Raw genomic sequence first — 26,189 nt, 5'->3', positions numbered from 1 at the left:
TCTCTCTACTTTGGGACAGCAGTAAGATGCTGTTATTTCCAGCAGAGATTACCAGCTACTAAGAAGATGGTGGTGCTGGAGAGGGGACTCGTGCGCTTTAAAATTGTGGTTTGGGGTGGGGTGGGGGTGGGGGGTTCCCTGTTTCATCCCCTGTTTCATCCCTGTTTTAAAAAGTTTGTTTAAAATGTTTAAAATGTTTCGGGGGGTTCCCTCTTTCATTCCCTGTTTGATAATGTTTGTTTTCTATTTATTAAAAATAAAATGTTTGTAATACTGTTGGCAGAAAAGCCTCCAGTGGGACTCCTTACACTCACACCCCTTTCACCCCACACCCACACATCACAGTTTAAACCCATTCACCAGAAAGGCCTGCCTGCCTTCAGAGGATCAGAGCATCAGAGCAGTCGTCCAGCCATCCCATTCAGGCTGCCGGGCTTCTAGACACCTTCCTCCTGCTGAGCTTTGAAGGGCTGGGACGGGTTCAGGCCCTTGTCCGCCCAGCGGGAAGGGCGTGCTGCCCTCGGCTGGCTCAGGCACAATGGAGGATGCTAATCTGGAGGGCCTTTCCCTCTGTGGACCAGCAGTTCAGGGACTGGAGTTCAGCAGCTGGGCCAAGGTGTATGTCTCCACCTTATGAGCCTACCTTCTGAATTGTCGGAGGTCAGACATCAACGCGAGCCCCTCAGGTCGGAAGGTGTCCAATATGCTACTGGGGATGAGCAGACGGCTAGTACGAGTAGCGCCAGAATGAATGAAGCGGCTGGGCCAAAGCCGAAAGGACGCTCAGTTGTGGAAGTAACTGGTGGCGAAAAGACAGTCCGATGCTGTAAAGATTTTTATTCCATAGGAACCTGGAACGTCAGATCCATGAATCAAGGCAAGCTGGACGTGGTTAAACAAGAAATGAGAAGACTGAACATCGACATTTTAGGAATCAGTGAACTAAAATGGACAGGAATGGGTGAATTTAATTCAGATGACCATCAGGTATACTACTGTGGACAAGAATCTTGCAGAAGAAATGGAGTAGCCTTCATAATCAATAAGAGAGTAGGAAAAGCAGTCTTGGGATACAATCCCCAAAATGACAGAATGATCTCAGTTCGAATCCAAGGCAAACCATTCAACATCACAGTGATCCAGGTCTATGCCCCAACCACTGCTGCTGAAGAGGATGAAGTTGATCAGTTCTATGAAGCCGTACAACACCTTATAGAAGCAACGCCAAAAAATGATGTGCTTATCATCATGGGGGATTGGAATGCTAAAGTAGGAAGCCAAAAGATAACTGGGATAACAGGCAAGTTTGGCCTTGGAGTACAAAATGAAGCAGGGCACAGGCTGGTAGAATTTTGTCAAGAGAATACAATGGTCATAGCAAACACTCTTTTCCAACAACCCAAGAGACGACTCTACACATGGACATCACCAGACGGTCAACACAGAAATCAGTTTGACTATGTGCTCTGCAGCCAAAGATGGAAAAGTTCTATACAGGCAATAAAAACAAGACCAGGAGCTGATTGTGGTTCAGATCATGAGCTTCTTGTTGCAAAATTTAGGCTTAAATTGAAGAAAGTAGGGAAAAGCACTAGGCCACTCAGGTACGAACTAAATCATATCCCCGACGAATATACAGTAGAGGTGACAAATAGATTTAAGGAATTAGATCTGATAGACAGAGTGCCTGAAGAACTATGGATGGAGGTGCGCGACATTGTACAAGAGGTAGCAACTAAAACCATCCCAAAGAAAAAGAAATGCAAGAAATCAAAATGGCTGTCTGAGGAAGCTTTACAAATAGCTAAGGAGAGAAGGGAAGTGAAAGGCAAGGGAGAAAGAGAAAGATACACCCAATTGAATGCAGAATTCCAGAGAAAAGCTAGAAGAGATAAGAATGCCTTCTTAAATGAACAGTGCAAACAAATAGAAGAAAACAATAGAATGGGGAGGACCAGAGATCTTTTCAAGAAAATTGGAGATATGAAGAGAACGTTTCATGCAAAGATGGGTATGATAAGGGACCAAAATGGTAGGGACCTCACAGAAGCAGAAGAGATTAAGCAAAGGTGGCAAAATTATACAGAAGAACTATACAAGAGCGAGCTTAACATCCCTGATGACCACAGTGGGGTAGTTACTGACCTGGAGCCAGACATCCTGGAATGTGAAGTCAAATGGGCCTTAGGAAGTCTGAGCAACAATAAAGCTAGTGGTGGTGACAGCATTCCAGTTGAACTATTCAAAATCTTAAAGGACGATGCAGTAAAAGTGCTACACTCAATATGCCAGCAAATTTGGAAAACTCAGCAATGGCCACAGGATTGGAAAAGGTCAGTTTACATTCCAATCCCAAAGAACGGCAATGCCAAAGAATGTTCAAACTACCGCACCATTGCACTCATTTCTCATGCTAGCAAAGTTATGCTCAAAATCCTACAAGCTAGGCTCCAGCAATATGTGGACCGAGAACTTCCAGAAGTACAGGCAGGATTTCGAAGAGGTAGAGGAACTAGAGATCAAATTGCCAACATACGCTGGATCATGGAAAAAGCTAGGGAGTTCCAGAAGAACATCTACTTCTGCTTCATTGACTATGCTAAAGCCTTTGATTGTGTAGAGCACAACAAATTGTGGCAAGTTCTTAAAGAGATGGGAATACCAGAGCATCTTATTTCTCTCTTGAGAAATTTATATGCAGGTCAAGAAGCAACAGTGAGAACTGAACATGGAATCACGGATTGGTTCAAAATTGAGAAAGGAGTTCGGCAAGGCTGTATACTGTCGCCTTGCCTATTTAACTTGTATGCGGAGCACATCATGAGAAAGGCGGGATTAGAGGAGTCACAAATTGGGATCAAGATTGCAGGGAGAAATATCAACAACCTCAGATATGCAGATGATACCACTCTAATGGCAGAAAGTGAAGAGGAACTAAAGAGCCTGTTGATGCGGGTGAAGGAGGAGAGTGCAAAAGTTGGCTTGAAACTCAACATCAAGAAAACAAAGATCATGGCAGCCAGCCCTCTCAATTCCTGGCAAATAGATGGGGAAGAAATGGAGATAGTGACAGATTTTATTTTCCTCGGCTCCAAGATCACTGCAGATGGGGACTGCAGCAAAGAAATTAAAAGACGCTTGCTCCTAGGGAGGAAAGCTATGGCAAATCTAGACAGCATCCTAAAAAGCAGAGACATCACCCTACCAACAAAAGTGCGTTTAGTCAAGGCTATGGTATTCCCAGTTGCAATGTATGGCTGCGAAAGTTGGACCATAAGGAAGGCCGAGCGTCAAAGAATTGAGGCTTTTGAACTCTGGTGCTGGAGAAGACTCTTGCGAGTCCCTTGGACTGCAAGGCGAACAAACCGGTCAGTCCTAGAGGAGATCAGCCCTGACTGCTCTTTAGAAGGCCAGATCCTGAAGATGAAACTCAAATACTTTGGCCACCTCATGAGAAGGAAGGACTCCCTGGAGAAGAGCCTAATGCTGGGAGTGATCGAGGGGAAAAGAAGAAGGGGACGACAGAGAATGAGGTGGCTGGATGGAGTCACTGAAGCAGTAGGTGCAAACTTAAAAGGACTCCAGGGAATGGTAGAGGACAGGAAGGCCTGGAGGATCATTGTCCATGGGGTCGCGATGGGTCGGACACGACTTCGCACATAACAACAACAACAAGACATCAACGCGGCTGCTAATGCTGGTGGTGGGGCAGGGAAGCGTGTGCCGAAGGAGTGGGTTTGCCACAGGCCCAGGGGGTGATGTGCACTGATGTCCGCGGATACTACCTTCCCATCCCCTGGCTCGACATCAAGGGGCTCGCCTTCCGGACACCATTAGGAGGGAGGTTCCCCGTGTCGGTGCCCCATCGATGACCACAGGGATTCGGAGGCAGATGCTTCTTTGGGCTGCCCCAACTGTTCCGCTGCAGGGCCTCCCCCTCGGGACTCCGTACAAGGTCCAAGCGGTTGGAGGTTACGTGCAGGGGAGTGCCGGCTTTCGGATCAGACTTTTCTCATGCCGCTGGTGCTCGTAATGCTGCAAGAGAGTCAAGGGGGAGTCACCTGGGTCTCAGGGGCTGCATCCATGTTCCTAGGCCAGGATATCGCAGCACACAGTGGCCAGGCACATGGCACTGCCATGCAAGATACCCATGGCGCAGGGGCACCTGAGGTTGTGGTAGCTTTTCTGGTGAGACCGACTGGCCAGCGGTGCCCGGCTTCCAGAGCATTAAGGAACGATCAGTGGAAGTGGGAGTTTGGGGGCGAAAGTCCCTGAAATGACTGGAGCTGAGGGGGCCAGTTCTTTAATTGGCTTAGCAACCTCTGGGGGCGCCCTCTGCAGATGGTTTGGTTTGCCAAGTGATGGGGTTCTTTAGTTGGACCCGGGTGTGATCTGGGGTTGCACAAGGTTTTTGGCTGGCCTGATGGAATTGGTCCTGGTTATGGAGCGTTGGCGGGAACGGGGCCTGTTTGGCTTCGTTCTGTGGCGGGTCTGCATGGGTTGGAGCGTGTTGGCAGGGAGTCCGGTGTGTGATCAGATTCCCTGGGGTTCGGGACCTCACTAAGAGGTGGCATGTAAACCAGCGCGGCTTACCTGGCTCGGAGGCCAGGGGCTCGTTTTGCCAGGCGGCCTGGGGACAGCCGAACGAGGTGGACGTACGTTTGCTCCCCCACTTAGGTCGCTTCCCCTGGGGCGAACTTTGTATTATTATCATTATCATTATTATTACTATTATTATTATTATCATCATCATCATCATTTCCTGCCACTCCCTACTGGCTTGTGGCAGGTAACAGTAGTCTTACAATACCCCATTAAAACCCCCACTAATAGACTATAAATATACCCAACACGGCAGAAAATGCCACTCTCCCCTACCCAGTCAACGGCATTAGGGGATGGAGGCTAATACTGTATACTTCAGACCCCAGGGGGGTGGCAATGTTGTCCCTCGCCAGTCCTAGCCTCAACCAGGGACCTGGCGGAAGAGCTCCGTTTTATAGGCCCTGCGGAACGCCGACGGATCCCGCAGGGCCCGTAGCTCGCCCGGGAGCTCATTCCACCAGGTAGGGGCCAGGACAGAGAAAGTCCTGGCCCTGGTTGAGGCTAGGCGCGCTTCTCTGGGGCCGGGAACGACCAATAGATTTCCCCCAGCAGAGCGTAAGGCGAAAGGCGGTCCCTCAGATATGTGGGTCCCAACCCGCGTAAAGCCTTGAAGGTTAGAACCCAAACCTTGAACCTGATCCGGACAGCAATGGGCAACCCATGCAGCTGCCTCTGCACAAGCTGGATGTGGGCCCTCCAAGGTGGGCCAGTGAGGACCCTCGCAGCTGCATTTTGCACTAGCTGAAGTTTCCGGGTCCGCGGCCCTTTCCACCCCCTGTCCCAGGAACGTTAAATGCGATCCTGGGCTTCAGTTGGCAGGGTCCCGCGGGTCCAACGTTGTTTTTTTCAAGAGAGGGCGAAATGCTAGCGAGGCTTGGCCGTGCTTAGCGTCAAAGGTACTCAGATATTCTGGCAGCCAGGCAAAGGACCTTGGGTGGCGACTTGCCATTGTCTGCCTCCCTGTCATGACACCCCAATGTATGTTGTAGGGACTCACACCCAGATCCTTGGAGGTTTCACATCCAAATACTAGCCAAGGTTGGCCATGCTTCGCTTCTAAGATACTCAGATTGTGTGACAGCCAGGCAAGGGGCCACGTCGTGGCAGGTCCCAGGGAGAGGTGGATGCTGCTGCTGTCAGCTCAGGCCTAAGGCTCCACGGCCACCGCAGCCAAGTCATGATGAATTGTCTTGATCGTGGATCTCCAGAAGGGGCTCCTGGGCCTTTCGCTGTAGGGGCCTACTCCGTCGGGGGATGGAAGGTCTTGAGGGAGGGGGCTTTCTGGGACTGGTTGGCCGCCCCTCCCCTCCCTCCCTCCCTCCCTCCCTCCCACAGCTTTCCAGAAATCAGGGTGCATAAAGTTTGACAGTACTGCTGTGGTTGCCAAGGGACCCACAACAGCCACAGAATCCAGTGGGCTTCCTTAAAAAAGAAAAAAATGTGTTTCTTCATTCCCCTCCCCTTCAATCATATTTGGTTCTGGAAAGAGAGGACGTTGTCGTAGAAAACTTTAGAAGAAAAGGAAGAAGAAGAAGAAGAGTTGGTTCTTATATGCCGCTTTTCCCTACCCGAAGGAGGCTCAAAGCGGCTTACAGTCGCCTTCCCTTTCCTCTCCCCACAACAGACACCCTGTGGGGTGGGTGAGGCTGAGAGAGCTCTGATATTACTGCTCGGTCAGAACAGCTCTATCAGTGCCGTGGCGAGCCCAAGGTCACCCAGCTGGTTCCATATGTGGGAGCGCAGAATCGAACCTGGCATGCCAGATTAGAAGTCTGCACTCCTAACCTCTACACCAAACTGGCTCTCTGTAGTGCCCTGTTTTGACTCATAAGGACTTCCCAACCATCTTAAGGTTCCCCTCCTTCTGGAGAACATCAACAGAGAAATATCTGAAACTGTGGCCAGGTTTTTGCAAGGTGCCATCAAACAGCGTCCGGACTGTTATTCAGGACAATTTTCTTGCATATTTATCAATTCCTGGGAGGGCTTTGTTTATTTACTGTGTCTTTTTCTTACTCTTTTTCCTTTTCTGTCTCTGTATTCCACTTCCAACTGTAACTCAGATTTTATAGGCCAAGAAATGACTTGTATCTGGAACTATGGGTTCTGGTCTTGCTCTGGAGGGTAACTTTTTTTGCGCACAGAATTGGCCATGCCCATTTAACATTTTTTGCGCTGTTCTGAAAACATGGTTCAGCGGCGTTAAAAACATGAGCTTTTCAACAGCAGAAAATGTTTTCATTCATCCACCCTTCTTCCCTGACATCTCTCCCCTTATGCTCCTGCTCATTTTCAAACTTGGGGCCTCGCGCTGCAGGTGGGGTTTAAAGATATGTCCTTGTGAACTACAAATGGGTTCGAGGGGTTTGATTGGCTGGTTTGGCAGAGAGTTCTAATGTGGCTGTGTTTGGTTGCTGTGAGACAGTTTATTAATGCAACAAGATCAACATGTGCTTATATATGCCCACAGTTATAATGGTCAGTTCTTAGTTTGACGAAGAGTGCTTGCACTCGAAAGCTCACGCCCTGAATACATCTTTGTTGGTCTTAAAGGTGCCCCTGGACTCTGATTTTGTTGTCCCCCCCTGGGAGTGACTCATCCCATGCTGGAGTGGGAGGGAAGGCCAGGAAACAGCCCCCTGGGCCACTGTAACCCGAGGGACGGGCGGGACGGGGCCTCCTTTGTGACATCACCCCCTGCTGGTGCCGTGGGCTGCCGCACCCGGGGGGGTCCTTTGTGGGTTGTTGAAGGAGCGTTGGAGTTGGAGTTGAAAGAGATTGGTGGAGAAAAATCGTGTTTTGTTGGTTTATTGGTTTATTTCTTTTTGATTTCACTTTATCCATTTATTTAACTAAATTGTTTTATTTATTTTATTTCACTTATTTATTTATTTTAATTATTTTATTTTATTAATTCATTTATTTATTCTTTTTGATTCATTTATATTATTCGTTTTTTATTTATTTAATTTTACCTTTATATTTATTTGTATATATCTGTATATATCTGTATATATTTGTATATTTCTTTCTATATATATATATATATATATTTGTATATATTTGTATATATTTATTTATTTGTATATTTATTTGTACATTTGTATATATTATTTGTATATATTTTTAAGACCATGGCTGAAAAACATCTAAAAATGTAAGTGGGGCACCTGTATTCTTTTCCTATGCAATTTTTATCTCATGATCTCCCAAGCGATCCTGGTTGGGAAGCGGGACGTGTTGCTCTTAGAATCATAGAATCATAGATTTGGAAGGGGCCATACAGGCCATCTAGTCCAACCCCCTGCTCAACGCAGGATCAGCCCTAAGCATCCTAAAGCATCCAAGAAAAGTGTGTATCCAACCTTTGCTTGAAGACTGCCAGTGAGGGGGAGCTCACCACCTCCTTAGGCAGCCTATTCCACTGCTGAACTACTCTGACTGTGAAAAATCTTTTCCTGATTGTTGTTGTTATGTGCGAAGTCGTGTCCGACCCATCGCGACCCCATGGACAATGATCCTCCAGGCCTTCCTGTCCTCTACCATTCCCCGGAGTCCATTTAAGTTTGCACCTACTGCTTCAGTGACTCCATCCAGCCACCTCATTCTCTGTGGTCCCCTTCTTCTTTTGCCCTCGATCGCTCCCAGCATTAGGCTCTTCTCAAGGGAGTCCTTCCTTCTCATGAGGTGGCCAAAGTATTTGAGTTTCATCTTCAGGATCTGGCCTTCTAAAGAGCAGTCAGGGCTGATCTCCTCTAGGACTGACCGGTTTGTTCGCCTTGCAGTCCAAGGGACTCGCAAGAGCCTTCTCCAGCACCACAGTTCAAAAGCCTCAATTCTTTGACGCTCGGCCTTCCTTATGGTCCAACTTTCGCAGCCATACATTGCAACTGGGAATACCATAGCCTTGACTAAACGCACTTTTGTTGGCAGGGTGATGTCTCTGCTTTTTAGGATGCTGTCTAGATTTGCCATAGCTTTCCTTCCCAGAAGCAAGCGTCTTTTAATTTCTTTGCTGCAGTCCCCATCTGCAGTGATTTGGAGCCCAGGAAAATAAAATCTGTCACTATCTCCATTTCTTCCCCATCTATTTGCCATGATATCTTTTCCTGATATCTAGCCTATATCGTTGTACTTGAAGTTTAAACCCATTACTGCGTGTCCTCTCCTCTGCATCCAACAGAAACCGCATCCTGCCCTCCTCCAAGTGACAACCTTTCAAATACTTAAAGAGGGCTATCATGTCCCCTCTAAGCCTCCTTTTCTCCAGGCTGAACATTCCCAAGTCCCTCAACCTATCTTCATAGGGCTTGGTCCCTAGGCCCCAGATCATCTTCGTCGCTCTCCTCTGTACACTTTCAATTTTATCTACGTCCTTCTTGAAGTGAGGCTCCAGAACGGCACACAGTACTCCAGGTGTGGTCTGACCAGTGCCGTATACAATGGGACTATGACATCTTGTGATTTTGATGTGATGCCCCTGTTGATGCAGCCCAAAATGGCATTTGCCTTTTTTACCGCTGCATCACACTGCCTGCTCATGTTTAGTTTACAATCCACAAGTACCCCAAGGTCTCGTTCACACACAGTGTTACCTAGAAGCGTATCCCCCATCCAGTAGGCATGCTTTGCATTTTTCTGACCCAGATGCAGAACTTTACACTTATCTTTATTAAATTGCATCTTGTTCTCATTTGCCCATTTTTCCATTGTGTTCAGATCTCGTTGAACTCTGTCTCTATCTTCCGGAGTATTTGCCAGTCCTCCCAATTTGGTGTCAGCTGCAAACTTGATGAGTAGTCCCTCCACCCCCTCATCTAGATCATTAATAAATATGTTAAAAAGTACCGGGCCGAGCACCGAGCCCTGAGGTACCCCGCTATTCACCTCTCTCCAGTCTGATGAAACACCATTGACAAGAACGCTTTGAGTGCGGTTCTCTAACCAATTCCCTATCCACTTAAATATCTGGAAATCCAGATTGCAGTCCTTCAACTTATCCATCAGAACATATTGGGGAACCTTGTCAAAAGCTTTACTAAAATCCAAGTAAATGACATCAACAGAATTTCCACGATCCAGCAAACCTGTTACTTGGTCAAAAAAGGAAACCAGGTTGGTCTGGCAGGACCTGTTGGAGACAAATCCATGCTGACTTCCTTGGATCACGAAATTGCCCTCCAGATGTTTGCAGATCACTCCCTTTAATATCTGCTCCATTATCTTCCCCACAACAGAGGTCAGACTCACTGGTCTGTAGTTTCCCGGGTCATCCTTCCTCCCTTTTTTGAAGATCGGAATAACGTTTGCTCTCTTCCAGTCCTCCGGGACATCTCCAGTCCTTAAAGAGGGCCCGAAGATGATGGACAAGGGCTGTGCAAGTTCTCTGGAAAGTTCTTTGAGCACTCTTGGGTGCACTTCATCCGGACCAGGGGATTTGAACTCATCAATGGGCTTCCCTGGCCAATTTTAGCTCACTCTCAGCTTTGGCCTTTCTGATGATTGATCTACAGTGCCTAGTAACCTGTAGGCACTGGTTAGTATCTGCCTAGTAACCTGTAGGCACCTCATCTTCTCCAAGCGATGAGGCTGTCCGAACGCTCAGCTCCGTGTCAGGGGAGGGAAAGAGTGTGTCAGGCCTTCTCCGGTCCCTCCACCCTCGCAGGCAAGAGGGGCCAAGAGCCCCCCACCGGGTGCCCAGGGGAGATTCTCTCCAGACCTCCGATGCCCTCAGAGTCACGATGCGGAGACGGAGGGACCTGCCCTCATCCCAGAGAGACTCCCTCAAGTGTTCTTTCTTATCAGGGCGGGTGGTTAGGTGGGACTGCAGACACAGGGTGCCGCCAGGCCAGTGACTCCCCTTCTCTTCCCTCCCTTCTAGCCTCCAGCGCTTAAGGGCCCTCTTCAAACGGGCCAAGGTCGCCCCCCGGGCCGGAGGAGAGGTGCAGCCTGCAGGTGAGGAGTGGAACGGAGGGCAGGGAGGGGCAGGGAGGGGGGCGGAAGAGGCAGAGCTGTTGAGGACAGTGACATTCCCAGGGCTCAGGCCCCCTGTGGCTCCCAGCACAAGGAGTGCTTTTGGAACCAGCCCGACAGGGCTTGGAAATCTCGTGGCACCTTCAAGAACGACCCCATTGATTAGGGTACGTTGTCGGTGTGTCATGGCCCCTTTCGCCAGTCGGATCTGTGATGACAGACGACAACGGGGCATTCGTGGAGGGCTCCTGTGGGGAGGAGAAAAGGGTAGCCCTAATGGACCCCATTCTTTCGAAGAAGGGGGGAAAGGGACACGATGTGGAGAAGGTGTGTGTGTGGGGGGGGGAGTCTCCTCCTAGAGTGACAGAATTTGCCGATTCTCCCACTGGAGTCGGAGGGAGGCCCGGAGACGAAACGGCTCCCCTGATGGTTTCTGTGAAGGTGCCCGACAGCAGTGCCCACGGTCGGGGCCCTGAAGAATTGTGCCTGAAGGCCAAATCGGGCTCCCCCCACACAGGAGGGCTCCACAGTCCGGGCTGAGCTGTGTGGCCATCAGAGCCCCTTGGGGGTGCTGGGGGGACACCGAGGGGGGCTGCCACGCACTACAGGCAGAGAAGTCGATGGGGGGAGGCTCGCTCTCCTGCTGTGGATGGAGCCCCACCCTCAAACCGGGGAGCCACTGGACCTGTTGCTGAAGCGATGATCCAGAGGACCCCTGAGGGGCGAGAGGGAAGGAAGCCCCCCCCTCCCCAGGGCAGGATTGGACCCAGCCCAGGACGTGTTCCCTCTGCCGACCTCTGGGTGGGGATCAGCCCGCAGGGGCACGGAAGCGGAGTCTTCGCCCCTGGGAGCCCGCTGGGAAGGGCTCTGAGGGAAGGCACCATGGAAGGCGCAAGGAAAGCGGGATCTCTCCGCGTATTAACCGGGCCCTTCCTCCCCAGCTGCCGCTGCCTGCAGGAGGCGCCCCAAGAGGGGAGCGGCGGAATGCATCGCCCACTTCCTGGCCGCCAAGGATACGGTAAGCCCCACGAGGCACCAGGAGAAGCGCAGTGTCCCTTCCCTTGCGAGGCTGTTCCCCTTCCGTTCCCCTTCCTCTCGGATTTCGCTGGCTCCAGTAGCAGAGGGATGGCAGTCTCAGGAGCAAGGGGGGCCCGGCACACGGATCCCGCACTGACTTGCAGCCGCCCCCGAGAGGGGTGCTTGCAGAAAAGGGACCGGGGTCCCCATCCTCCCAGGCCCCTGGGTTAGGAAGCCCCACAGCTGTCCCACGCGCACCTCTTGGAGGGACGGGACCCTCTACCCTGCCTCCTTCTGCAAAGGATGCCGTCTCCTCGGGGTCCAGCCATGTGCCCTGAGGGCCAGGGCAGCCATGGAGACTTTCAGGAGGGAGCCTCCTCGGGAGCAGGAGAAGCAGCGGCTCGTGTCCAGCCAGATGGACTGCCCCTGACTGGGGATGCTGCTTCTCTCCTTGGCCCTCCATGGCCAGGCTCACAGCCTGCCTCTCGCCACTTGCAGGGCCCCAGACAGGACCGGGCATTCTTACAGGCGGTCCGGGGGTTCTGCCTCGGCCGGGAGCGTTCTCTGCCTTCTTGCAAGCAAAGAATTGCAGAGAAAATACGAGTGAGTGAGACTCAGGACTGGGGGGGGGGGAGGAAAGGGAGTGGGGGGCAGGAGCAGACCTGCCCCAGCCCAAGGAGCTCTGATGTTTTCTTTTTGAAACCTTTGTCTCCCCAAGGACATCATGCACAAGTCATTCCTTGCCCTAGAGGCGAGATTGGTTGGATGTATGGAGGCTGTGGCAGAGCTGAGGTATGTTTCTTCCTGAGGGAACCTTGGTGCCAGGCCCTCGGAGGGGAGGGAGGGAGGGAGACCGTCCTGGGGCTGCAGGATGGTCAACAGAGCCAGCCCAAGGGAGAGACGGGAGGCCATGGCTGCTTCCTGCCCGGCCTCAGGGCGATGCGGGCAGAGTGCCTGAGGGCAGCACCTGTTCTCCAGCTGGGAGCAGTGCCTCCCTCCCCGAGGCTCTCACTGACTCTCAGGCGCTGCACTGCCATCCTCTCCTCCACCCTCACCCTCACGCTGCTCAGGGGGAAGTGGCGAGCCTCAGACGAAGCCCCGGCAGGGCTGGGGGATTGCCCTCCCTTCCAGCACGGAGTCTAATCCCGGCCCTTCTGCCCTGCCAGCAAGTTCCATCCGCCCCTGAGGACAGATCTCCGGCAGTCGATTGTAGCCTGGGCTCTGGGGATGGTCCTCGGAGGCCCCCCGATACAGGCAGACCCCGCAGGCCAGGTACCTTGAGCGACACCTGATTTCTCAAGAGGGTGGCAGACACACCTGGCGGTCCCGTCTTCTCTGGAGGACGAGGTCCAGCTGTGGGGAGAGCTGTGTCCCTCCTCCGGAAGAGGCGAAAGACGCAGGGTCCCTCTTTGGGTCCCGAATCCAGAGGCCTCCTTCCCTGGAGGATGGAGTGGTGGTCTTCAAGGCTTCCTGGCCAGCCCTGGGGAGAGGGGGGGTCAGCCTTTTCATGCCAGATCGCTCTTCCCATCAGGCCCTGCAGCAGAAGGCAGAGGAGGCCCTGCGCAGGATGCTGCGGGGCCTGATCCGCGAGGATCCCTCCGCAGGCCACCTGGACACCCTGCTGGACGTAAGTAGCTGGAGAAGGTGGGAGGGAGATGGGCCAAGGGGATCCCAAGGGAGCCCAGCGGGGAGAAAGGGTCACCTCTGGCGCAACACAATCCCCCCCACCCTCCTGCCGCATGGGGGGGCCCTCCCACCTGGCTGCTCTAGAACCCCATTCCTGGAATTTGGCTTTCTGTGGCGGCAGCAGAGTGGCTTGCCTCTCTCCTGGGGGAAGGACTCCCAAGGAGCTGCCGTCCATGAGCCGTGGGAGCACGCCAACTGGAAGGGTCACTGGGCACCCCGGCTCCAGGCTGGGAGACGACGGGCCCCTCAGGGGGCAGGTTGGGGGCAGGCAGCTCTCCCACAGGAACAGAGCCCTTTCCAGAGCCTGGGGCCCACCCTCTCTGGGGATCTTCCTGAAGAGCAGCACAGTCCTTGGTGGGCAGATCTGCAGTTGGAGGGTGTGCTGAGGACCATGCCCTGGTCCGAGGGTATGGGGTGAGGGCCTGCTTCCTTCCTTCCTTCCTTCCTCTTCCTTCCTTCCTTCCTTCCTTCCTTCCTCTTCCTTCCTTCCTTCCTTCCTTCCTTCCACAGCAACTCTTATACTGGCTCCGGGTCAGCTGGCCTGCCCCCAGAGCCCGGGCAGCTGCTCTGTTGAGGGACGTCCTCCTGGATGCCTGCAAAATGCCTGGCTTAAACGTAAGTCCTCCACCCCCAGCAGGATCTGGCCCGTGGAGCCCAGCAAGAGAGGAGGGGCTGTTCCATCTCTGGGAGGGGGAAGATGAGGACTGGCCCTCCCTGCCTCCCTCCCCGAAGTGCCAGAGTGTCCACCCCTGGGACATTGTTCCTTCTCCTCTAAGGTCCCCCCAGGATCAGTGGGGAGGGTCAGGAGGGGGAAGACCCCAGTGGTTCAGGGCTCCGGGGCCGTCTCTGGATGGACAAGCGAGGCCTCTTCTTCTGCTTCCAATCTAGATCTTCAGCCAGCATACATTCGGGCACGTGGTGGCGAAGCTGTCCGTCTCCCTGGCCGACCCGGAAGCGGAGGTCCGGGAGAAGGCCAGGGAGGTCTTTGGACAGCTGATGCAATTGCAGCAGAAGAAGCAGGGTGAGTTAGGGTCCCTTTTCCGGGGTAGGGCACCCCCTCCCTCCCTTCAGAGCAACGGGGTTCCTTCTGTGCAGATCAGCCTTCCCCACCACAGCCTCCAGACATCTGTTCCGATTCAGCTGCCTTTCCTGGTGCTCTTTCCCCATGAGCCCAGCCCTCCTCCGAGGCCAGAGGGGGAGACCAGCGAGGCCCCGGGGGAGGGGGAAGAGACACCCCCAGGCCAGGAGGAAGCACAGCTGTTCTGTGCCGGGCCTGTCCACTAGAGCTCTTCCCGATTTCTGCCTTTCAGGCCGGAGCCAGTTCACCTGGGAGGAGGACCCAGAACGGCCCTGGAGGGAGAGCTACGCCCACCTCATCACGGCAGCTGAGGTACGGAGGCCCGTCTGTGGTGCTGGCCAGGCATTCTTGGAAAGGCCTCCCCTCTTGGGCCAGGGTCAAGGGGGGCTTTGTTTATTCCCCGGGAGGGAGGGAGGGAGGGACACAGGAGATCCCCCTTGGGCGATCCTTCTGGCAGTGGTGTGCAGAGAGACTGGGAGTCCTCCTGTCCCTTCGGCATGCCACAGCTCTGGAGCATGCCCTGATTCATTGTGGGAATCCCATTTCCTCGCAGGGCAGTTGGAGAGGGGCGAGGGAGGGAGGGCAGGAGCCAACCCCTCTGGGGAAGAGGCACCAGGGCTTCCGTTTGGAGAGGACTGACAGGGTCTCTTCCTGGTTTCAGGTGTTCGGAGGTCACCTCAGCGCGAGGCAGAGGCTCTCTCTCCAGGAGGCCGCTCTGGAGGACGCCCTGAGCCTGGACGGGCGGTGGGTGAGGGAGGGAGGCCTCTTGGTCCTCCTCTCCCTCCTGGGCCAGGCCAGGGCCCTGCTGGAGGAGGAGGAGGAGGTGCGTAGAGGGGGAGATCACACGTAGAGGGGGGAGGCAAACGTCCCACCCTCTGGCCTGGGCTGTGAAGAGGGCAGGAATCACTGGGGCCATTTCTCCATCTCCCCAGATCGAAGACCTCCGGAGCAACCTCTCTGCCCTGCTCTATAATATGTGGCGGGGCAGAGAGGTCCCCCCCGAAATTGCGGCACTCCTGCCAAGTTCAGGTAATGTTCCTCTCCGGGGAATCAGGGGTGGGCAAGGAGCCGTGGCTTTGGGACTGCGTGAGGGGCCAGGGCTCTGGCTGCTCCACACCAAGGCCCCTCATTGGTCTCCGGGCAATGAAGGCTCCTCGGAGGAAATCCCTTGCTGCTTTTCCCCAGCTCAGAAGCAAGTCTGCCATCTCTTGCCTATTTTATGGACCAATGCAAGAGAGCTGACCCTGCGCCTGCCAGCTTTTCTTTTCTCCCCTACAGATGAGTAAAAGGACCCTGCAGGAGTGCCCTTCCTCCTCCTCCTCGTCCTCGTCCTCGTCCTCCTCCCACCACCCGTTCCCATGCTGGGACTCGAGAGAGCACGGGTTACATGCCAGGTCAGCGTCATGTGCCCCCCAACAGACCCCCAGAGACTTTTTAGATAATCCCGTACCTCCACATGATATCCAAGATTCAGACCTCCCTCCAAAGGGAACAACCACAAGGGCCTTCAGGGATTTGTCTGGATTCCAAAATGTTTCCGCCAATCTGCCCCCCACGACACCTCTTTGCCTGTTGGGTTGACCAAGATTCCTGGACCTTGGGGACCATTCCAGTTCGTCTCAGCCACTTCAGAGGGCTTCCAGGTAACGAAGACTCGCTTTCCTCCTGACCCTGTTCTTTCGCCTGCCGACCCCATGCTCGCCTTCGTGAAAGAGGCCGATGCACCCAGCTCCACCCCGGGAGCCCTGCTGTCGCAGCAGGTGTGGCCCGCAGATCTGCTACACCCCTGTGCATCCTCCTGTCGATGGTCGCTGTTTCTCGAGATCCCTTTGCCTCGGGGCAGCCAGGGCTCCTTCTGAGGAAGGGCCTTCGGGACCCCAACCTCGAAGCGAGTCAGCGATCTCTGGCACATTTCACTGATCGGTGCCAGTGAGCTGACGCAGGGGCCTCCCTGCTTTTCTTCTCTCCCCTACAGATGAAAGAAGACCCTGCAGGAGTGCCCTTCCTCCCCCCCCCCTCCTCCTGCCTTCCTCATGCTGGGACTCTGGAGCAAAACCAAGCCTCCCAAACCCATTTCAGCCATTTGTCGTTGGCAGCTCTTGCAGCGGTCCCCAGTGGCTCCCCCTCCTCTTGGGACGGGTCTGGTCCCTCCTCCTGAGAAGCCAGAAGACTCGCCTGTGTTCCTGTCCCAGTGCACATTTGAACGAGGCTGAGATCAGACCAGGGCCAGCTTCCTTGGAAGCCTGCTGAAGGACAAAGCAGCTGAGCGGCCAACGCCACAGCTGGAGCCCCGGGACGGGGTGGCTGTGAAACTCTCAACCCCAAGGTGCTCCCTGGGGAGAGCAACAGAAGTCTCTCTCCCTCCCGTCTGGCGCTGGACCCGAAACACTTGCTCATTCCAGTAGAACTGTACCCTCCTGGGGCACCGCAGTCAGAAACAGTGTTTCTCAGTGCTGTGGACAACACAGAGGAGGACACAATTGCAGAACCTCAGGAGCCAGAAGGAGTTGCAGAGGGGGGTAGAGCCTCGCAACTAGAAACAGTGTTCCTCAGAGCTGTGGGCAACACAAAGCGAGCTTCCTCGCACCCAGAAACAATGTTTCTCAGTGTTGAGGACAACACAGAACAAGACACAACTGCAGATCCTCAGGAACCAGAAGGGGCTCCCGGGCCAAGTGTCAGACAATCGCCCAGAGGAAACAAAGGAGTCCCACCAGACGGATTTTCTCATGTGGTCAAGGCACCTGAGCCTTTCACATGGAGAGAGATAGAAAGGATGCCTGCCAACGAAGCAGCAAAGTGGAGAAAGCTGCAGAAGAAGAGACTGAATCTCTGATCAAGAACCAAACCTGGACACTCACAGAGGACAGCGGGAGGCAAGTGGATCTTGGTGTCGAAGGGGAAGGACAAAGGCACAAAGCCCCATTGGTTGCCAAAGGATACTCCCAGAAGGACGGAGAAGACAATGATGAAACCTCCGCACCAGTGGTGGACACACTTCAACTAGAATGCTCTTGGGCAGGGGTAGTCAAACTGCGGCCCTCCAGATTTCCGTGGACTACAATTCCCATGAGCCCCTGCCCATGAATGCTGGCAGGGGCTCATGGGAATTGTAGTCCATGGACATCTGGAGGGCCACAGTTTGACTCCCTCTGCTCTTGGGCATAGCAGCAGCAAGAAAGATGCACGTGGAGCCTCTGGATGGAAAGACAGCATTTCCTCGTGGAGGAATGAAGGAAGAAGTCTACCTGGAACAACCACCTGGATTTGAAAGGCACAGAGACAGGTTAGTGCTTCTGACTCCCCGTGGCCGTCAATCAAACAGCTGGGACACCTTTGACCTCCATCCACAAGCCACAATCGGGGGAGGGGGGGTGTTCCCTTTTTTTTTGTTTTAACCCCGAAAAACCTGTAGCAACGAATCATCGATAAATCAGTGGGGCATTTGGAGAGGGTTTCCAATGTTTCCTATGAAAAAATGTTTTATGAGGGAAGCCTGTATCCCGCCCACAGTACACGCCCACAGCTTACCTGCCTATGTGTACCTAGGCAAACACATGGTCGGCCTCACCCTTTGTTCTCCGAGCCTCGTAGCCACCGCACAGCTAAACGTAGCAATGGAGAGGATTGTTCTTGTGTTGCTGGCTCAGATGCTAGCAATAGCCCAGCGTGTCCGTGCCGCCGTGTCACGGATGAGGTCTACTTTTTGGGATTCCAGACTACGTGTAGACAGAAGGAGGGCCATCACTAGAAGCAAATTTCTTAGGGCACGCGTGGTGGCTAGGAAACGCTGGCAAGCTCTATCAGAGGTCTGGTTCCCCAGACAGTTCTGGGTGGACGAAAGATCCACTGACTGGTGGGAAGATTTTGTGATGTCTCGCTGGGATGATGACCACTGGATTGAATGCTGGCAGGGGCTCATGGGAATTGTAGTTCATGGACATCTGGAGGGCCACAGTTTGACTCCCTCTGCTCTTGGGCATAGCAGCAGCAAGAAAGATGCACGTGGAGCCTCTGGATGGAAAGACAGCATTTCCTCGTGGAGGAATGAAGGAAGAAGTCTACCTGGAACAACCACCTGGATTTGAAAGGCACAGAGACAGGTTAGTGCTTCTGGCTCCCCGTGGCCGTCTGGGATGATGACCACTGGATTGCAAACTTCAGAATGTCAAGGGGAACGTTTTTTGAAATTGTGGAAGCTCTCCATGGCCGCATGAAGAGGCAATTCACTGGCATGCGGTGCCCTATTCCTGTGGGGAAAAGGGTGGCAGCCGCCTTGTGGTACTTGTCCACCCCACAGTACTTCCGGACAGTTGCCCAGCAATTCGGATTAGGAGTCTCCACGGTCAGCGAGATCCTGCTGGAGTTCTGCTTCGCCATGGAGGCAGAATTGTACAGCAAAGTGGTGTGCCTCGGAGACCGGCTTGGAGCAGTGGGTGTCCTTATATCCCCTTTGCCCTTTAATTTTTTTTTTCATTTTTGATAGGTGAGCAACGAATACTTGATGCGCCCCACGTTAACTTTAATCCCTGGTCTCTATTCTTTTCTTTTTCTTTCCTCAGACGAGTTCGCCGGGCTGGCGTTCCCACCTTGTTTCGCCGCGGTTGACGGTACCCACATCCCGATCCGAGAACCTCAGGGAAGCATAAAGGAGCACGGGAACAGGAAGGACTTTTGTCCTGTTCTCCTTCAAGGAACCGTGGACTTCTCCGGACGGTTTATAGATGCCGAGGTGGGGTGGAGTGGGAGGAGGCATGATGCCCTTGTGTTCCGTGAATCGAACCTCAGGGCATCCATGGACCAAGGGGTCTTTGTCCCCAGCAACCCCACCGCCACCATTGAGGGAGTGCGTGTTCCGGCTTTGGTGCTCGGAGATGGAGCCTACCCCACACGATGCTGGCTCATGACTCCCTATAAGCGGCCAAGGACAAATGTGCAGAGCTACTACAACCTCAGGCACTCCCGCGCAAGGAATGTCGTGGAGCGTGCCTTTGGCCCTTTGAAGGCTCGGTTCCATCGCTTGATGTCACGACTCCATGTGCATATAGACAATGTGACACCATTGATCATCGCATGTGTCATCTTGGAACAACATCTGCGAGGACAAGGGACATCACATCCCCTTCCCAGTGGCTGAATCAGACCCTGTAGTCCTTGAGGATGCAGCAGCCATCCCTCAAGCCAGAAAAAAAAGGATCTATTCGGAGGGGTGCAAGGTTCGGGACGCTATGGCCAGTTACCTTTTCAGAAATAGGAGACGGTTTGGATTGTGACCTTTTGCCTATGTGTGCTATGTGAAATAAAGTGCAATGTTCTTTGTTCAACCTTGTCTTCAGCCACTATCTTTGTGTTGTTTGTCTAAGTAGCCGATTCTCTGGTCCGAAAGCTTTGTCTAATCAGTCAGTAGTAGCTGGTCAGGATTCTGTTTTCCATCTTGTTGCATGAAGGATCCTAGCAGCTGCTTTTGCCATGCATTGAACAAAGTAGCTAGACGTGTGGGGGAGTTTTCTTGTTCTGTTTCCTTACGTCCATATTGTATCCTGTGCAAATTGCCCTTTCAATCTCTTTTGCCTCTCCTCATGAATCATATTCCAGCATTCCCAGGCTTCCTGGCAAGTCCTCCAGATGCGAAAAAACCATGCATCTGTCTCCTGCCGTTCCCAGCATTGGCTGATAGGAGTTTTTGCCATTCCTGCTCTACCTTGGGAAGCAGCAAGCTACCTAAAAAGCATCTTATCCCCGTTTTCTGTTAACATCTGACATTCAGTGTCCCCACAATGACTCCCACTGGGCCAGGCTTCTCTTCTTTCCAAGGCTTCAAGCCCATTGTGGCGCGCAGTCTTTAACTTGTCAACTTCTGGAGTCACCCTGCAGTAACGATATGTTTTGAATGTCCCGCTAGCAAATGAGCATAAGCAGGCCTCCTTCAGTCACTGGTTATTCCCTTGTAGAGCCTGCTGGAGAGTAAATTAGCCAAGCTACAGTCTTCCCTTCAGCCTTAATAATTTGCCGTTCCTTCCCCTCTCCAAAATTACACTGTCTCATTCTGTTCTTTTTCTTTTGAAGTTTGCGTATCGAAGGCATTGCCCAAAGCGATGGGCTTGGTCTCTTTTGACACTGAAACGATATGCATGCGGAAAGGTATGCGGAATGACGAAATTCCACTATTTAATATAGCGTTTCTGCATTCTGTGAACAATTGGCAACATTGGTCCTTGTGCAGAACGGCCCCAAGTTTTCACCTTTCAGTTACGACACATCAATTGCTCAACAATGTTCTATACAGCAGTGGGAACATGCACCCATGTGGGCCAATTCCTTAAAAGCCAGGGGATGTTGTGGGCTGGGGATCAAGATGCAGAGCTGATTTTTACTACTCCGCTTTTGACTACGTGGTTGGCCTCCTCTGTGACTTCAATGCCAGCGTTGTGGGTGTGCTGTTCTTTGTTTGTTGTTTGCTTCCCCCTTCTTCCCCTCTGCGCTTCCTTGCCTTACTAAGGCGCTCTGCTAACTTTCAGGATATTAAGTCTTCACCATGAGTCAACCCATACTTGGGAGGGGGGGAGAACAATTGCCCTGAGAGCTTGGCCAACCAACCGGTGTCATCCACACTTAAGAATGATGTCGAGACCCATGGGAATATGTGAATTGCAAAGTTACAAGAAAGGAAAGTTATTGAAAATCTTTGCCAGCCTTGCTGGGATAGAGATCTGCATTTCAGCCCTGTTGCTGTGCTGTCCCCATATTGGCAAATATATTTTATTTCTGCTTCCCCTGGGACTCTTGTCTGATTCGTTTGGAGTTTTGGGTTTTGCTGACTCTCACACCCGCAACTAGGTTTCTCAGTCCTGTGATGTCCTCTTCACCATCGGAACCTTCTCAGCTGTCCGGTGAGAACAAATTACACGCATGGCCACGATCCAAGGCTGAGCAAGTCTCTTCTGGGGAAGCGGGTTCAGATCCTTTCTTCCGAAACTGGCTGAGTAGCCGTGGGCCAGCTGCTGTCGCTCTCTTTCTCTCTCTCAGCCTAACACAAGGGGTTTTTGATGGGGGGAGGTGGAAGCACATATCCTGTTTCTGAGATCCTGGGAGGCAGGGGGAGATAGAACTGTGCGACCTGTTAAGGCAGCCTCTCTCCCCCTTTTTAATCCTGAGAAACCCCAGAAACCTTCTCCAGGCTCCGAGACACCCCAGCAGTGGCACAGTCGTGCAGAAGATGGTTGGGAAGCAGAGCTGTGGACATGCCCTAGGGCGGCTCCCCTCCCATATATGGTCATATCACCTGGTCAATGTTTAGCAGATTTTAAAATGCATATTCCCCCTTCAAGGATCACTGCCTTGCCGTGGCAAGGGGACTTGCGTAGCTCAGTGAAGCTATGAGCTCTGCTGTGCAGGGCTACCCAGGATGGACAGGTCATAACTGAGAGCTCTGACAAAAGGTGATCCACTGGAGAAGGAAATGGCAAACCACTCCAGTATCCTTGCCATGAAAACCCAAAGGACAGTTCCAAAAGGCAAACCGATATGACGCCGGAAGATGAGCCCCTCAGGTCGGAAGGTGTCCACTATGCTACTGGGGATGAGCAGACGGCTAGTACGAGTAGCGCCAGAATGAATGAAGCGACTGGGCCAAAGCCGAAAGGATGCTCGGTTGTGGAGGCAACTGGAGGCGAAAAGACAGTCCGATGCTGTCAAGATTTTTATTCCATAGGAACCTGGAACGTCAGATCCATGAATCAAGGCAAGCTGGACATGGTTAAACAAGAGATGACAAGACTGAACATCGACATTTTAGGAATCAGTGAACTAAAATGGACAGGAATGGGTGAATTTAATTCAGATGACCATCAGGTATTCTACTGTGGACCAGAATCTTGCAGAAGAAATGGAGTAGCCTTCATAATCAATAAGAGAGTAGGAAAAGCAGTCTTGGGATACAATCCCTAAAATGACAGAATGATCTCAGTTCGAATCCAAGGCAAACCATTCAACATCACAGTAATCCAGGTCTATGCCCCAACCACTGCTGCTGAAGAGGATGAAGTTGACCAGTTCTATGAAGCCCTACAACACCTTCTAGAAGCAATGCCAAAAAATGATGTGCTTATCATCATGGGGGATTGGAATGCTAAAATAGGAAGCCAAAAGAAAACCGGGATAATAGGCAAGTTTGGCCTTGGAGTACAAAATGAAGCAGGGCACAGGCTGGTAGAATTTTGTCAAGAGAATACAATGGTCATAGCATACAAAAATACATATTAAAAATTAATGAACTCCCACCCCTTTGGGAAACCCTTTGTGGGCCATCAAGAAACCCATGTATGAAGGGATGGATGGATTTACTTTCTTTGCTTTTATGTATGTAACGCTGACATGTCCACCTTTCCCCTGAGCATCAGTTTTCTAGAGCCCGTTATATTATTATTATTGTTGTTATTTTTGCACAAGGGGCTTTGTTGCTAGCAATATAATGAAACAATAACGCCAGGGAAAATTGGAAGGCTGCAGGAAAAGAGGTGAGGAGACTCAAGGAAGGAAGCTACGACCCTCTGTTTGCAGGACCGGAGCAAGGCGGTTCAGGACTGGACGTTTTAGAGGATATTGATTCATTGGGTCACCCTAAGTCAGAAAGAATGGCTCTCATCCATACACACCTTTTATTATGAGGAGGAGGTCCCAAGTTCTCTTCTAAGTGTGATTCTACAAGGCACAACAGCTGGGAATCCTGCCCTTTGCATCCAGGTTGGCTGCTCCTCTGAGCAAGGGATGCAATCCGGAGTTGGCCGTCAATCCATTTCAGAGAATGGGGCAAATAAAGACATTATTTGCCTCGTGGGATAAACATTTTTAAATTAGTTCTGTCACTTCAGACCATGGGTTATTGACAGGCAAAAATCCCTGAAGGTCAAAGGTGGTTTAAAAGCTGTGGGGGGAAAACAGGAATCTAGGCAGAACAGCACTGCCTTCTCAGAGGAAGTCGGGCCCTCCTTGTGGCCTTCCTGGCAGAAGCTAGGTTTTGTGTGACCCAGAGGGTTGGACTGGATGGGCCATTGGCCTGACCCAACATGGCTTCTCTTGTGTCTATATCTGGGGCAGTGGCAATCTGTGTTTTTGGTGCTTGTGAAGCAACAACAGGAAGACTCCTGGAATTCTAGCCACCTCCTCTTCTCTGGGTTTTGGCCACGGTGTGACGCAATGTGTTGGTCTGCATAGGCCTACAGTGGGACTGCTTCTGGAGCTCTGGCCCTGCAGTGGACCTCCTGATGGCCCCTTGGTTTTGGCCATTGTGCGAGACAGAGTGTTGGACTGGATGGGCCATTGGCCTGATGCTTTTAACTCTCAGTCATGCCTGCCAGATAGAATCATAGAGTTGGAAGGGGCCATACAGGCCATCTAGTCCAACCCCCTGCTCAACAGAGGATCAGCCCTAAGCATCCTAAAGCATCCAAGAAAAGTGTGTATTCAACCTTTGCTTGAAGACTGCCAGTGAGGGGCAGCTCACCACCTCCTTAGGCAGCCTATTCCACTGCTGAACTACTCTGACTGTGAAATTTTTTTCCCTGATATCTAGCCTATATCGTTGTACTTGAAGTTTAAACCCATTACTGCATGTCCTCTCCTCTGCAGCCAACATAAACAGCATCCTGCCCTCCTCCAAGTGACAACCTTTCAAATACTTAAAGAGGACTATCATGTCCCCTCTCAACCTCCTTTTCTCCGGGCTGAACATTCCCCAGTCCCTCAACCTATCTTCATAGGGCTCGGTCCCTTGGCCCCAGATCATCTTCGTCGCTCTCCTCTGTACCCTTTCAATTTTTTTTTGTTGTACAGGCAACAAACACTGTGGTGCCATTGTGCTCAGAGGCACCCTCTTCTCAGTTCACGGCTTGAAATCAGTGGCCTTAGGAGGTCACGCTGCTTAGGGCAGCATTACTGAGTGCTTATTCTTTTTTTAAAAACCTGGTGTCCACAACACCAAGGTTTAAATGAGGGAATCTAAGGGGACCCTCTACCCCCACCTTGTTGGATGGCTTGGAGATTGGAAAGAGAGCAAACACTACAGATCTCTCTCCACAGACCCTCTCCCAAATAACCCTGAATCTCTCCAATGACATCAGAACCCTCAAACATCATCCAGTGTCCAAAGCATCAATTTTCCTCAAGGGAACTGATGCCTTAGACTGGAAAGAGACGGTCATCCCAGGAGATCCCCAGGCCTCACCTGGGGGCTAGGAATCCTACTCAGGCGGGGCCTGGAACTCTCCTGGGATCAGCCATATATCCGTGTCTCTACTGTCCCACAGTAGAAAACCAAAGTGGAAGTAGGGACAGACTGGGAGTGGGGTCGGCATCTCCATTCAAGCCTGAAGGAGTCCCAAGTCTGGAGGAAAAAATTCCGAGGGAAGCAATGCTTCACGGAATCAAAACTCCCCAGAAGAAGCAACATCTGTCGCTTGAAGAAGAAGAAGAAGAAGAAAAGAACATTTGGTCCTTATATGCTGTTTTTCTCCAGCAGAGGGAATTTCAAAGGGGCTTACATTCGCCTTCCCTTTCCACTCCCCACCACAGACACCCTGTGAGGGAGGTGAGGCTGAGAGAGCCCTGAGATCACTGAAGAAGAAGAAGAGTTGGTTCTTATATGCTGCTTTTCTCTACCCAAAGGCGTTTCAAAGTGGCTTACAATCGCCTTCCCTTTCCTCTCTGCACCACAGATAGTGCTGTGGCGAGCCCAAGGTCGCCCCGCTGGCTGCATGTGGGGGAACGCGGGATCGAACCCGGCTCGCCAGAGGAGAAGTCCGTGCTTCTAACCCCTCCCCCAAGCCCTGAATTCCGTGGTGGTTGAGGGTCACTTGGCAACCCCAGCAGAACTCGCAGACCTTCTCAGCCTTGATGGAGGCAGGACTAGACTGGGGTTCTGAAACAGCCCCCAAAGGGCCCTGGTTCATTGATGCCCTGATGCACCCCTGAGATGACCAGACCTGACTTTGCAGAGGGGGCTCAAGCCTAGGCCAAGAGAGGCACACAGCGGGCACCTGCCTGGAGGTGGTGGCCACAAGGCCACCGAGGGAGACCTTTTGTGGGGAGACCATGCAGGAGAGAACAGCAGGGGGGAAAGCTAAAGACAGGGGACCCCCGAAAGGTAAGTTGGATGGGGAATAGGAAGGAGAAAAGGGTTGAGGTTGTGACATTCCTAGGTTTGACAATGGCTTTTTAAAGTGTGTTTTGAGAAAGGTGAGGTTATATTCCTGGCCAAGGGATTCCTGGCCCACTAGAGGCCTTTTCGGTCCTGGCCCCGACTTGGTGGAACAAGCTCCCAGAACAGCTGAGGGCGATGCAGGACCAGTAAAAAGGATTTTTTCCCCCAGGTCTTGTGTTGTGGCCTGGGCATGGAAGATCGTGGGGCCCCTCCACAGCTAAGAACTATCTTTAAGATCAATCAGACAAAAGACCTAGAGGTATCTGGAAAAGTCAGCACCTCTCGGAGTTTGTGGTGGAGTATGGTGATTTTGAATGGCTTAATGTATGTGGGGTGTTTATCTTTTAAGGTAACTCGCCATGAGATGGCTTCTGAGAATGGAGGGTAAAAAAATCTAAATGCAGACGAACATACATAGATACATAAAATATAATAAGCTGCCTTGAGTTCCACGAGGCAAAAAGATGGCTTACAAATGTGTTCAATAAATTGAAAAACCAAACAGGGGCAGCTCAGTAATGAGAATAAGGAAATGGCAGGGAAGGGGAGGGGGTAATTGGCAAAGGAGATGAGCAGGGAGATCTCAGCCAGCCCATGAATGTCGAAGGACAGAAATGACAAAAGATGTATGAG

The 26,189-nt window shown here is 52.1% G+C and overlaps 1 long non-coding RNA gene across 1 annotated transcript; it reads left to right on the top strand.

The window, feature by feature from the left end:
• The first annotated feature begins 7,651 nt into the window (after positions 1 to 7,651).
• LOC143820958 (uncharacterized) lies at positions 7,652 to 11,574 on the top strand. Its single transcript, XR_013225610.1, has 3 exons — positions 7,652 to 7,762; positions 10,487 to 10,560; positions 11,520 to 11,574. It is a non-coding gene; the product is annotated as an uncharacterized LOC143820958 (long non-coding RNA).
• Positions 11,575 to 26,189: the final 14,615 nt, after the last annotated feature.

This window comes from Paroedura picta, chromosome 11 (genome assembly GCF_049243985.1).
Source record: "Paroedura picta isolate Pp20150507F chromosome 11, Ppicta_v3.0, whole genome shotgun sequence".
In the NCBI taxonomy this organism is placed as follows: domain Eukaryota; kingdom Metazoa; phylum Chordata; class Lepidosauria; order Squamata; family Gekkonidae; genus Paroedura; species Paroedura picta.
This window is presented reverse-complemented; position numbering and strand designations above follow the sequence as displayed.